Source organism: Aulostomus chinensis, chromosome 17, assembly GCF_037954235.1.
Source record: "Aulostomus chinensis isolate RoL2024-O1b breed Wild chromosome 17, RoL_Achi_v1.0, whole genome shotgun sequence".
NCBI classification, from domain to species: Eukaryota; Metazoa; Chordata; class Actinopteri; order Syngnathiformes; family Aulostomidae; genus Aulostomus; species Aulostomus chinensis.
Genome location: NC_141336.1, coordinates 14951212 through 14963243, shown reverse-complemented (window position 1 = coordinate 14963243; position 12032 = coordinate 14951212). Strand labels below are relative to the sequence as shown.

At 41.1% G+C, this 12032-nt stretch overlaps 1 long non-coding RNA gene across 1 annotated transcript; it reads left to right on the top strand.

Annotated features, from left to right (window-relative positions):
* The first annotated feature begins 4620 nt into the window (after positions 1-4620).
* LOC147246434 (uncharacterized) lies at positions 4621-11941 on the top strand. The gene is made up of 3 exons (XR_015109845.1): positions 4621-4880; positions 9879-9974; positions 10868-11941. It is a non-coding gene; the product is annotated as an uncharacterized LOC147246434 (long non-coding RNA).
* The last annotated feature ends 91 nt before the right edge of the window (positions 11942-12032 follow it).

Genomic DNA, 12032 nt, shown 5'->3' with positions numbered 1-12032 from the left:
AAAAAATCTATTTATAAAATTTCGAATGCATCATCTGGTGTAATCCAGGACTTCTTTTCAGCTCTACAACCCTGATCAGCTTGACTTGACATTTTAAAAGTCATCGTAAATTTAACACAAAGAGTATTGAAATACTTCTCAGGCAGTAGAAGTACATCCTTTCACTCTGCAGCTTGATCTTTGGGAAAAAGACTTCACGCAAGTAAAGACGTGTAATTTCAAGCGAAAGAATGTGAGGTTTGCGGTAGCAGGTGGGATATTTTTATACCAAAGTCAGTACGGTAACAACTCCCATGTTGGTACCCTCTCATTATTATCGTGGTGTATTTCTGGCCAGGATGTGGAGGAGGAAGGGAAAGAAGCCAGAGAATCAGTGCAGGAGCATGAATAAGGGCTGACTGGTATCGCTTGATCACTCTCTTTTGTTTTCCATTTGCAGAGTCATGGTGGAGGTATAAACAATGACAGCCTGCAGACCAAATCCGCTCAATTTGACGATAAACGCATTGGATTATTATCGCTGACTATACTTTTAAACTTGGGAGTAAAGAAGTGGGAGCCTGCATGAGGAAGGACACATCACAGCAAGCAGTTTTTTTAATTGGCAGTGGAGCTGAGGTTGGACCACTCAGCTCCAGTATCTGTCACTGTTGATAGGAAAAGACTGCTGAGCTGATCGATAGAGAGCAGACCACAGATGTTAGGAAAACTAGACTATTGTATTGAAATGTCTGTTTATGGGCGCAGTGCTTTATGTAAAACTAGTGATTCGGATAAACCTCCCTCTGCTGTTTGCATTAGAATCTTAAACTGGTCTGAGAGATAGATTTGATCTGGTGTGAAATCAGTGCTGGTTAACTACTTACACTGTAGCGGATCAGCTCAGCAGAATGGGTTTCGCTCGTACTGTATTTCTCACTCTGAGTTTGATTTGGACCCAGAGGAGGGGAATGGATGAGTCCCTGGCCAAATGATTAAGGCTGGCTAGAGTTGAGGTTTAGGCAGAAAAAAAAGAAGAGTCACTCTGACCAGACCCAGCCGTATTCGAGGGCTGAAACACCCCAGTGCACTTCAATCAGTTTGGTGGTTGAAGAAGCCCACAAGCTGTGCAGTTGCTGAATGTACGTTTCTAGTTTGAAGATCATCTCTAGTATATCCGAGGTGCGTTTTATTTCATTTTTGCACTGGTGTTATGAACTCACATGAAAATAGAGGTGATACACGCACAAGAATGTTTAAGATCTATAATACATGGGTATAAAGCACCATTTTAAGGGTATTCAAAGGGTTTTTATGAGATCACGGGAGAAACCATCATCAGGCTTCGAGCCATGTGTTTGTGTTCAAACTGCCGGTTTGACCGAGCAGCATCTTCTGAGGCGATACATGGTTTACTGTCGGGTGTGACACTGGTAAAACATGTAAGAGCAAAGAGAGTTTAGGTTCCATTAAAGCTTAAAGGTCTGAGATGGTCTCATCTTACATCTGTTTTTGCCCTACAATTCTTTGATGAAAGCAAAAACACAAAAATCAACTGTGAATTTGAGTAACAAGCACACATTGAACCAAACTAAATTAACTTGAGACATAACAGAAACCCTAACACCGAGATTAAAATGACAGCTCCAGCGTAAGCCTTAAGAACTAAGATAATAAGATAATAATAACCTCAGAAGGATGAATTCCAAGATGATTTGCACTTGTAAATCAAGCAAAATTAGTGCTTAGGGCATTAGCATTAAAACTGCATAATCTGTTTCAAGGTTTCTGCAAGGTTTTTTTTTAATTCTGGTAAAAACTTCCATTGAATGAAGATGAAGTCAGCTCTGTTGCAAGTAATTGTCATGTAAGTTGATAGTTGTACTTGAGGAGTTAAGTACATTTGGACCCAAAAATTATAGCTTCTGTAAAAGTTCTGACTTCAGACGACGAATCACATTTGTGCAATCTTCGTTCTACCTTGAGTTACTGGGTCAAAGGTGAACTAGATTAGCAACAGAAACATTGAATGATAGTTACTTACGAGTGGACTTTAATGTCTGATGCAACATTAGATATCAACATGCCTTTATTAGCTGTGTGTTATGAGTATTTTGCGCAAGAAGCATCACCCTATCAAAGGTTTGAGCCGCAGCAGCAGTTCAGTTTGGCACGGAGTCGCTCTTTAATGGGGTCACAGTTTCTGTCTGCTGGCCTTGAGCATCTTTCGCTGCCAGGCTCAAACACAGAGCCACCGTTGCTTTGTTCAACATTAGGCAACGTTTTAAGGACGGGCGTAGGATACAGACGCAGACAAAACAAGCATGCAGATGACTGCCAAAGAACCGAGGGGATGTCCTCATTTGAGCAGCCGAGATGTCATTCTGCTGCCTCAAAGACGGGAGGGGGGGGAGGGAGATGGAGAGCAGAAGCACACTGCCCTCTGCTGATGCTTACAGAGAGGGGGGAGTAATCGGTACTTCAAGATGTAGGAACACCAGAGCTATATTTAATGGGATCCCAATTTAAGTGTTGATTATGCCGCTTATATTGAGAGCATTAACCAATGAACTGGTAAGTAGTTGAATCTGCAGCAGCCCACAATATGTCTCGATGAAAAACCTACCTGAGAAAAAAAAAAAAAAAAAAGATACATTAAAAACAAAATTATGAAACATAAGAATTCCCCTTAAAAAAAGAAAGTCTGCATTGCTTTGTTGTTTTTGTTTCATTGGTTTGAATTCGATTGTGAGGTTTGAAACATTAATTTATGTTATTTTATTCATCCCTCACACAGTAGCAGATTATAAGGTCATACACACCGGGATGCTTCTCTAAAGTGTGACCCCACCAACATCTGTCAGCTGCTGACCTCTAGCTGACACAGAAGGTAACAGCAAAGTCTATCAAGACAAACATACAATACACCATACTCTCACAGACACACAAACACACACACACACTCTACGAAAATATCTGGAAGGCATGAAATGGCATCTGTTGAATTAAACATGATATAATCATCTCACAACTTTCAGAGATGATAAACAAAATTTGTTCTCTGTGTTCTGTTTGCTGGGATGTGCTGCTGCTAAAATAAGAAGAAATAGACATTTAACTGAGGTTAACGCTTGTGTACCCTTAAATCCATCACTGTTACCATGAAATCGAGATAGCGAGTCATTCTCCATCTTTGCAGGCAATCTTATCAACACACCCGCTTACTCAGCCGCCTCCCTCTGAACTCCCCCTTGCAGGTAATCAGGATGTTTTCCTCCACAATGGTGAACCTGAAGACCCAACACAGAAAAGACAGGAGTGTGAAAAGGGCTTGAACGCATCCTGCATTGTAAGAGCTTTTTATTTCTTTTAATTGATTTCTTGGAAGAAATAGGACCCAAGCTGCAGCTCTGTGAAATAAAACATTCAAACAAACACATTTGTCATGAAATGCGTAGCGTTTAATCCTAAATTAAACTGTTAAGCAGACAAAGACCGTCCAAACATCATTAAACACGGCTACTGCTAAGTTAATACCACTTAGTGATTTGCGGTGATCATCTCTTGTACAAATGAAAATAAAAGACTATCATGCATGAACAAGCTGAAGTATTACAGCGATTTATGCATTAATACAAACAATAAATGTGTCATCAATGCCAAATTTGCAACTCGGGACCATTTTCCTAATCAGTATATGGATTAACATGACCTTGTAATCGCCTCGCTTCCTCTTTAGATGTCTGATAAAATATGAGTTCAACATGAAAAACGACCTTTGGAGTCAGTAATTTTCAAGTGTCTGCTCATTTGAATCCACTGACAAGATTAGAGGGGACAATAATTCCATTAACTTGGGCCTACAATGTGTCACCTTCTGGGGATGAACTGCTAATGTATCGTGTCCTCTTGTATACATGAATAATTTAGTATCATTAATTGCAAGCATTGCACAACCATACTCAACTCCGACATTTCGTATACAATCTTGGACAGTGTGCTCTTGTCTGAATTTGGCAACAGGACTTGAAATAGTAGGAGAATTTTCATCAACCACCCCCCCCAGGCAGCTGCTCGATATAAATATTCTCACGTTTTAGCAGCAGTAACCACAGCCACTTGCTTGACGTTTCCTGCATATCACACACAAATAGGATTATTTTCGGTAGTGCTTGTCTGTGAGCAGGATTACACAAAAACACACACACACACACACACACCCTTGTACTTATGTCTTTGTGAGGACTTTCATTGAAGTAATGCATTCCCTGGGTCCTCACCCTAAACCTAACCATCTCAACTGACTGCCTGACCCTAACCTCGACCCTTCCCCTAACCAGAACCTGATTCTAACCTCGACCCGAAACCTAACCAGAGCCTGATTCTAACCTCGACCCTAAAACCAAGTCTTGACCTTCAAACACACCTTTGAAGATGTGAGGACAGGCTAAAATGTCCTCACTTTCCAAAAATGTCCTAACTCTGTTGGTTAAATAGCTACATATGCTAGTCCTAAACATGTAGCAAGTACAAATTCACACACACACACACCCACACACACACACACACACACCCACACACACACACACGCACACGCACACGCACACACACACACACACACACACACACTCACCTCTGAACAGCACTTGTTTTCCTGTCTTTTCAGGTCTTGCACCGGACCCTTTGGCTCTTGGGTCATTGGGTCCAAGGGAACCTGTGAAGACCTCTACTAACAAGGGACAATGTTCTTGACTGCCACCTAGTGGACAAAGGAAGTGATATTTTCACCACAGGTTTCATCACAATCTCAATGGATCACCCACACACTGTGACGTGCTTGTGGCTGTGAGCCCGCTCACTGCTGCTTCTTTTACGCTGAATGAGGCTCATGTTGGTGGAAGGTACGTGCTGTCCTAGCCGTTGGCTTGTACTGGTACTGTTTCAATGTGTGATTTTAAGGTGTCACGGCTACACGATGCTGTGTTACAAAGGTTGTGGTCATTTAATCTTTTTTTTTTTTTGAAAAATTGTCCCTATGTTAAACGATTGTATGATTTCTGTGCTTAGTTTGAACTGGCGACATTGGCTTTCATGTTTAACCCTTCGTGTTGTGGCTTACACTGCACGTCTTCTTTGCTTGAGGGAATGGTAGGGGAGGAAGGAAGTGTGTGTGTGTGTGTGTGTGTGTGTGTGTGTGTGTGTGTGTGTGTGTGTATGTTCTTATACTTACACACTACATATTCAGGACTAGAATACGTATTTAACCAACAGAGTGAGGACATTTTTGGAAAGTGAGGACATTTTAGCCTGTCCTCACATCTTCAAAGGGCTGTTTGAAGGTCAAGACTTGGTTTTAGGGTCAAGGTTAGGATCAAGTTCTGGTTAGGTTTAGGGTCGAGGTTAGGGTCAGGCAGTCAGTAGAGATGGTTAGGTTTAGGGTGAGGGGCTGGGGAATGCATTACGTTAATGAAAGTCCTCACAAAGATATAAGTGCAAGTGTGTGTGTTTGTGTGTATGTATGTGTGTGTGTGTGTGTGTGTGTGTGTGAACAGACAGAGTTGGTGACCTTTTCAGAGAGCTATCATTTAATAAACACTGACAGCCTTTTAGAGACCACTTACCATTCATCTGGTCTACAAGATTAGACCTTCCAGTGAAACAACACAGTGATCAAATCATTGTCCCCAGGCAGCATAGTGACAGCAGAACACAACAAACACAAAATCAATAATTCAGTGGTGAAGACTCATATTTTTGGAATCCTGTCTGGAACATGTCCTCCACCCATTCATTGTCTTAACCTGATTAGCTGCCAGGGATCATGAGGACACCAATATACTCTTTGATTCAGAGAGAGGTGGAAACACATCATGGACATCTCCCACATTAATGGAGCTTTTGATGACTTCACACATCAAAAATCTTCTAACTGAGGAATATCCAACCTCTGACTAGGTTTCTATTGTATTCCACTGTCTGGAATGCTGTGGATTTTCTAAGGGTTGTGTGCCTCAAATTTAGGGCATGGCATTTAAACAATGTCAGCTTTTAACAGGCAGTTATAGAGTTGTGTTTTGACACTTGTAAGATCTTTTTTTTTTTATAGAAGTTTGACTTGCAGCAATGATTGACAGAACTAATTTTGACTGTACTTAAACAGTAAGAGATCTCAACTCTGGTTTAATTCCTTTTTAAACTTGTCTCTCCAACTTCATGGAGAAGCAAAATCTTAAAAATATACCCCTTTAATAGAAAATACCATTACCAAGACTGTCTCACAAAATATATGAGGGAACCGTGACCTTGTAACACAGCATTGCTGCATAATGTGTTGAAAATTACATAGCAGCACCACAGTTGCAATGTCAACGTAAATCAGTTTAGATCCTTGACATTTCAAAAACACCACATGATGGTGCGGCTGAGGTTCCTGATTATAAATCTCAAGAAACTGTATCTGGTGTGTGCAACCTGCATCGGGGAGCAGGTTGGGGTGGTTGTTGGTACAAACACCAGATTTTACTGCAGGACCATGAATAGTATCTTATGAATAATCAGTCATAATTAAAGTATTTTTCCTCTAAACTGCAAAACAGCTTAAACACCGCCGATTGCCTTCCACTGCTGAACTGGGGATTTTGTGATAAAAGGATCCAAACAGACTTTTTATTGGCATTGCTTCCATGGCGCTGGTGCGTCATTCACCGTCACAGAGGTCATTTACGTCTTTCTGGATCGATACGCAGGCTTACACAAAGCTACAAATCTAAAACAGTCCAGGGTTAGCGTTAGTTTCATAAAAAAGAAACAGTTTTCAAGATTCTGTATTTCTCCATGAGAGTTTGAGGAGGAAATTGATACCACGGCGTGTAGAGATGGAGCCAGGAAGCAAATCACGCTCGGCAAGAGCTTAGCAAGCATGACCTGGCTTGTCTTTATGTTCGTCTGAACTCACTTCTTAATAGAATATATCTAGTTGTTACACAACAGTAATGAAAAATGACAATGTGTTGCTTTCTTCAAAATTATTCACAACACATACACATAACTATTCTTGTTTCTTCTCATCTGAGCAACAACAAGTATAACGCCCTCTTGTCTCCAGCTCCTTCATGCAGTTGAAACATTTTTTAATCATGGTTGACATCACCTTAAATGCTCTGTTATATAAATGACACCAGTTTTCTGCCAAATCATTAAAACGCTGTCACATTTGCCATTGAGCTCCTGCCATCTGTGTCTGTTTGCCAGCCAGTACATTTTGATCAGTCTTCCTTGCTTGACTTTGTTCCTCAGGCTGACGGACCTCCTGTCGCCCACCTGTTTTTGGATCATTGATAAGACGCTGAATGTCACTGCACAATTAAAAAAAAAACAACCTCAAAAAAATAAATGAGCTTTTACTTACGGGCTCTGCCAAATGTTAAGCTTTTAAATCCAATACGTCACAGTCTAGGGTGAACTTTTGAGATGGAACAGTCTATTTGTTCAACAGATGAGGTTTTGGTGGGGTCCAGCTCTTGAATCCAAACCTAGACGTGCCCTTCTTTCCAATTTAGAGTCTCAAATTCTATCACATCATTGGATTTCGAGGGAAGAAAAGATAAAATGCAAACTGCACAGACGGGTCCTCGGGTCATATTTGAACTCAGGAAATAAATGCAACTACACTGCCGCTCAAGTGCACCAGACAAAGAATAAGAAACTGAGTTTAAGAAAAACTACTTCAAGGTTATTTTTTTGATTTTCTCATCTGAAAATAGTTACATTTCACAATTACATGACAAGACAGATTTTACATGACTAATCCACTACCACTAAACACACCCACATACACCGGTTCCCACGTACACACCAGCAAGAAACGTTGACAATGAGTGCATGGGCACATTCATCCAGTGACACGTTTTATGCACCGCTGCAGCAAACACGAGAAGTGCATACCGGAAACAGGCCGACAAGCATAAAAGCAAGTACCAACATGGTGCACGCAACCACGGCAGCCTCTCACCACCTCTCCTGCATGTTTGCCATATTAAATATGAAGCAATTACAGCCTTTCACAAGCCACAGGGCTTCTCAATTTCGCATCGGAAATTATGGAAGAACTGCTGCTTTCCTATTTTATCCCCCAATGGGATAAAAAAAAAAAAAATTGAACATTTCGGTCCTTACTTTTCTTGAGACATACTTTTGCAGTGCGTTGATGGCAAGACAAGGGATAAATTGATGAGGTTACATTTTGATTAATAAATTAGTGGGCCAACTTGTACTGGAATCCATTTACATCTAGATGAGATTGCAGTCCTGACATACAAGCTCATTACTGGCCTCTGCTTCCTCCTGCAGACGCCATCAGCCGATTGCATCCTAACTCATTCAGCCGGGTCGCTGCTGTGAGAACAATACATATAGTAACCGGTTGATTGATGTGATAAATCACAGGGAAGGAACTACCATGTTATGAAAGCTGAGTTTTGGTTCCTGCACCAAAGAGACCCCAAGGTGCTGATAAAAAACATTGTAGGGCTTGAAAGATTCCTAATTATAGGCCACATAGCAGAACTTCTCCCGAGAAAACATCATCATAAGACAATCCTCCTTGAAATTACACACTGACCCCCTCAAAATCTCCCCTCACGCTCTGTGGCGAGGCAACGTTCCTTGGAGAGATTTTAATGTCCCAAATAAAACACACTATTTATATGCTCATAAAGAAATAGGACACAGGACTTCATGAGGGTTCAACTTAAGGGTGGCACAGTGGTACTCACAGTAAGAACTTTGTCAGTTCGAACTTTATGGGCTTTCTGTGTTTTCTGGTTGTCTTCGGGACCTTTAGCTTCCTTCCATAGGACAAATCCAAAAAAAGGTGTCTGACTCTATGGGATATATCTTACAAGCTGGGGCTCGGTTAGCAAAAGCATCGCTGCTCATTTCAAGCTGGTGCGGATGATGTTTTCATTTCAAGTGTCCCTAACCTTTAACTAGCAAAAGAAATCATGCTTCATCTGCTCTGATAGGTGCTAAAATATGGTAATGACATGTGTTGCAACCATGGTGTATTGCAATTATGGGACACCTGAAACTGCTTGTTCCAAGGGCGCATCAGTCAGATGAGCAGATGTGTGGCACTGCAATGTAGTTCTACTGATGCCCAAAAATGTGGAAACATCGGCTGTTACATCTGAGGGCTTTGATGGATGCCTGCTGTTCCCGTATGTAAACATAAGACATGCGCAGCACTTTCACCCGGCACACGAGGAAGTCCATTTCTTCTCCCGAGTTGAAAGGTGTGCGCTGTTGAAATTGCAGCGTGCCAAATCCTCTCACAACCTAGGCTTGAAAGATAGTGAGATGTATCGCTCTGATTTGTTTGACAGATATCACACCTGAAACACACCTGTGGATAATTAGATGTCTAAAGAGGGCCCCTTTGTGCCATGCACTATAGTTTGCGCTCTGTTTATTCAACATCTGAATACCAAAATGCTAAACACGCGGAGGACATATCCATCCACTAGCTGCCGAGAGACATAGATCACAAGCTCAGAGACAAGCAACCAGATCCAGGTCCTTAGCTCTCTGTACAGGAGAAGTGTTATTTTAATGATCATTTCATGAAAGAGTGAAACTAAAGGGCAGTGGTGTCTGCACATCCAAATACATTAACATCTGTACAGTCATATATTTTCATGGAATAATTTTCTTAAACCTTGTTGTGTTCTATTTTCCTATTATACTGTATCTTCAAAGATGACTTCTCTGGTGTCTGTCTCTGTCATGGTCACACTCATTAGTTTTTAGGTCGATAAAAACTTGGGTTGTATTAGATGATGTGCTTGTAAACTGAAATTTGATGTATTTTGATGTGTTATTGACTCTCCATTTACTTCCAGTAGCAAGCACGAGGCTTGTATTTTCTGACCGCTCGATTGACCAAGAAGTCACCAAGAAGAAGAGAAAAAAACAGAAGGAATTTAATACATCTAATGGTGAGTGATATCACAACAAAAGATGATATTTTGGTGAAGTAATATCTTTAAATGTTTATTCAGGAGGACAACTTGAGTGCCCCACATTTTTGAACACTACAGTACATCAATGCACTTCAGCGCCTGTCTCTCATGATATAATTGAGGCCATAGAAGCTGCTGTCTTGGAGTAATAAGCCAGAGCTCATAAGGTATCTCTTGGGAGAATCGTTATGTCACTCAGCAGAAACTAAGCAGTTATCATCCCCATGGCAACCTCCAACGAAAGTCTCAGTGCATTCAGATCAGTTAATTTTGATATATTTGGCAGCTAAAGAGGCAGATATTTCCCTCAGGGGTTGGTGGAGGCCAGCATGTTTTCAGGTGGCCGGAAAAGTAACTCCAAATCAATGCTAATGTCGTCATCGGCTAATGCTCCAGTTGTGTGAAAAGGCAACTGTGGGGTAGAAGGTGTTAATATGCCAGTATCTAAGCTCATCTGCCCCCGAGTTACAGAGATATCTGTTAATGAAGGCTGAAAATTCAATGAGCTAAGCTGGTGATTGTTATGATATCTATCGGCACATTTCCAATCTACGAAACATCAAAAAGGCACATTACATTTAACATTTAAATACACCACAGCAGAACTGAATAACTTGCATGTGCTGAATCTGATGGGTTGCATTCATTAGAGTCACTAAAGCATAATGTTAACAAAATCAATAGTGCTGCTGCGGTGCACTAATTATACTGTAATTAAATGTGGGAATGTGTTGCAGCCAAGAAAAGTGCTAATTTATACAATCTTCTATCTTGCTGGTCAAGTGTCATTCTTGCAAATTAAAATGATCAAATTAAAATATCTTCTGATTTACTACATGTATGTGCGATTCATTTATATTTCCCTATAGTGCTACATAATCCTCCCGGACCAAAGCAAGCAGGCTTGTGCAAGTGAACTGGATCAAAGAGGAAAAAGCTGTAATGGCCTCCAGCGTCAAATGAAAGTGAAAAGCCTGGACACAAATGGAAAGAGAGAACAACACAGATTGCGGAAAGGCAGAGGTTCTACAGGGAAATCTGCTGAAGGGGAGCCTCAAGGGGAGGATAAGACCACTGTCATCAGTGACCCGAGCTCTCACACAGTCATGCACATGATCACACACCAAGCAGCACCGACGTGAATGCGAGCCCGATAGCATTTACACTTACATTTCCTGAAAATAGAATGGGATTTCTGATGCGCCGCATTTATCTTCTGTTCTGCTGCGAAGTAAAATTCTTCTTCTCTTTTATTAAAAGATAAACTGTAGCAAACATTATTTATGACATATTCATGACATACTCTGCTCAGATTTTTATTTTTTTTTAGAAATAGACAAAAGAGTTGTTTTGATGTATTCTATTTTAAAGGGCACTGCCTTGAGAGCGGGCACATCAGCACCTATCATCTCCCCTCCTTCAGATCTTAAATAAATGCCTTGTGACATGCCGCACGGCCCATCTATCACTCAGTGCAAAGTCGTAACCCTTCGCTTCTCTGTGCACCATCTTCTTGCATCGCGTATTCAGGCTGCAATCTGAATGGGAGATGCAGAGGGAAGAGAAGAAGAGCAGCTGTAGCTGACGAGAAGTGAAAGGTTAAGTCTTGAAGTACTTCGTGACAGCACGAAAGGGATTGTGCTTGTCAGGTACATGTTAGAACTCCAGGAAATGGCTGCTGTTTATGGTTTACAACAGGCCATAAGGACAAAGCAGCACTGTCAAGGACTTCATGGGCGCCAGCTGATGGACAGGCCATGTTATTTGTATTAAATCACAGAGGATAACTGTGACTCCACGAGATAAATGGCTTGTCTTGTTGCCGGATTCTGACCCTGTAGCAAGAATGGCTCTGTTTTGATCAACATTTTCTCTGGCGAATGTGACACTCAGAAAATGCAGGTGTGAACATGAAGAATGGTTTCCTTAATACCAGTCCCCGTATTCTTCTTGTTCCATTGACGTGCTGTGATAATTTTTTTGTATGATCAATGTTTCCAGCTGCTGCAACTTACCTCATTTCTCATAAATAAT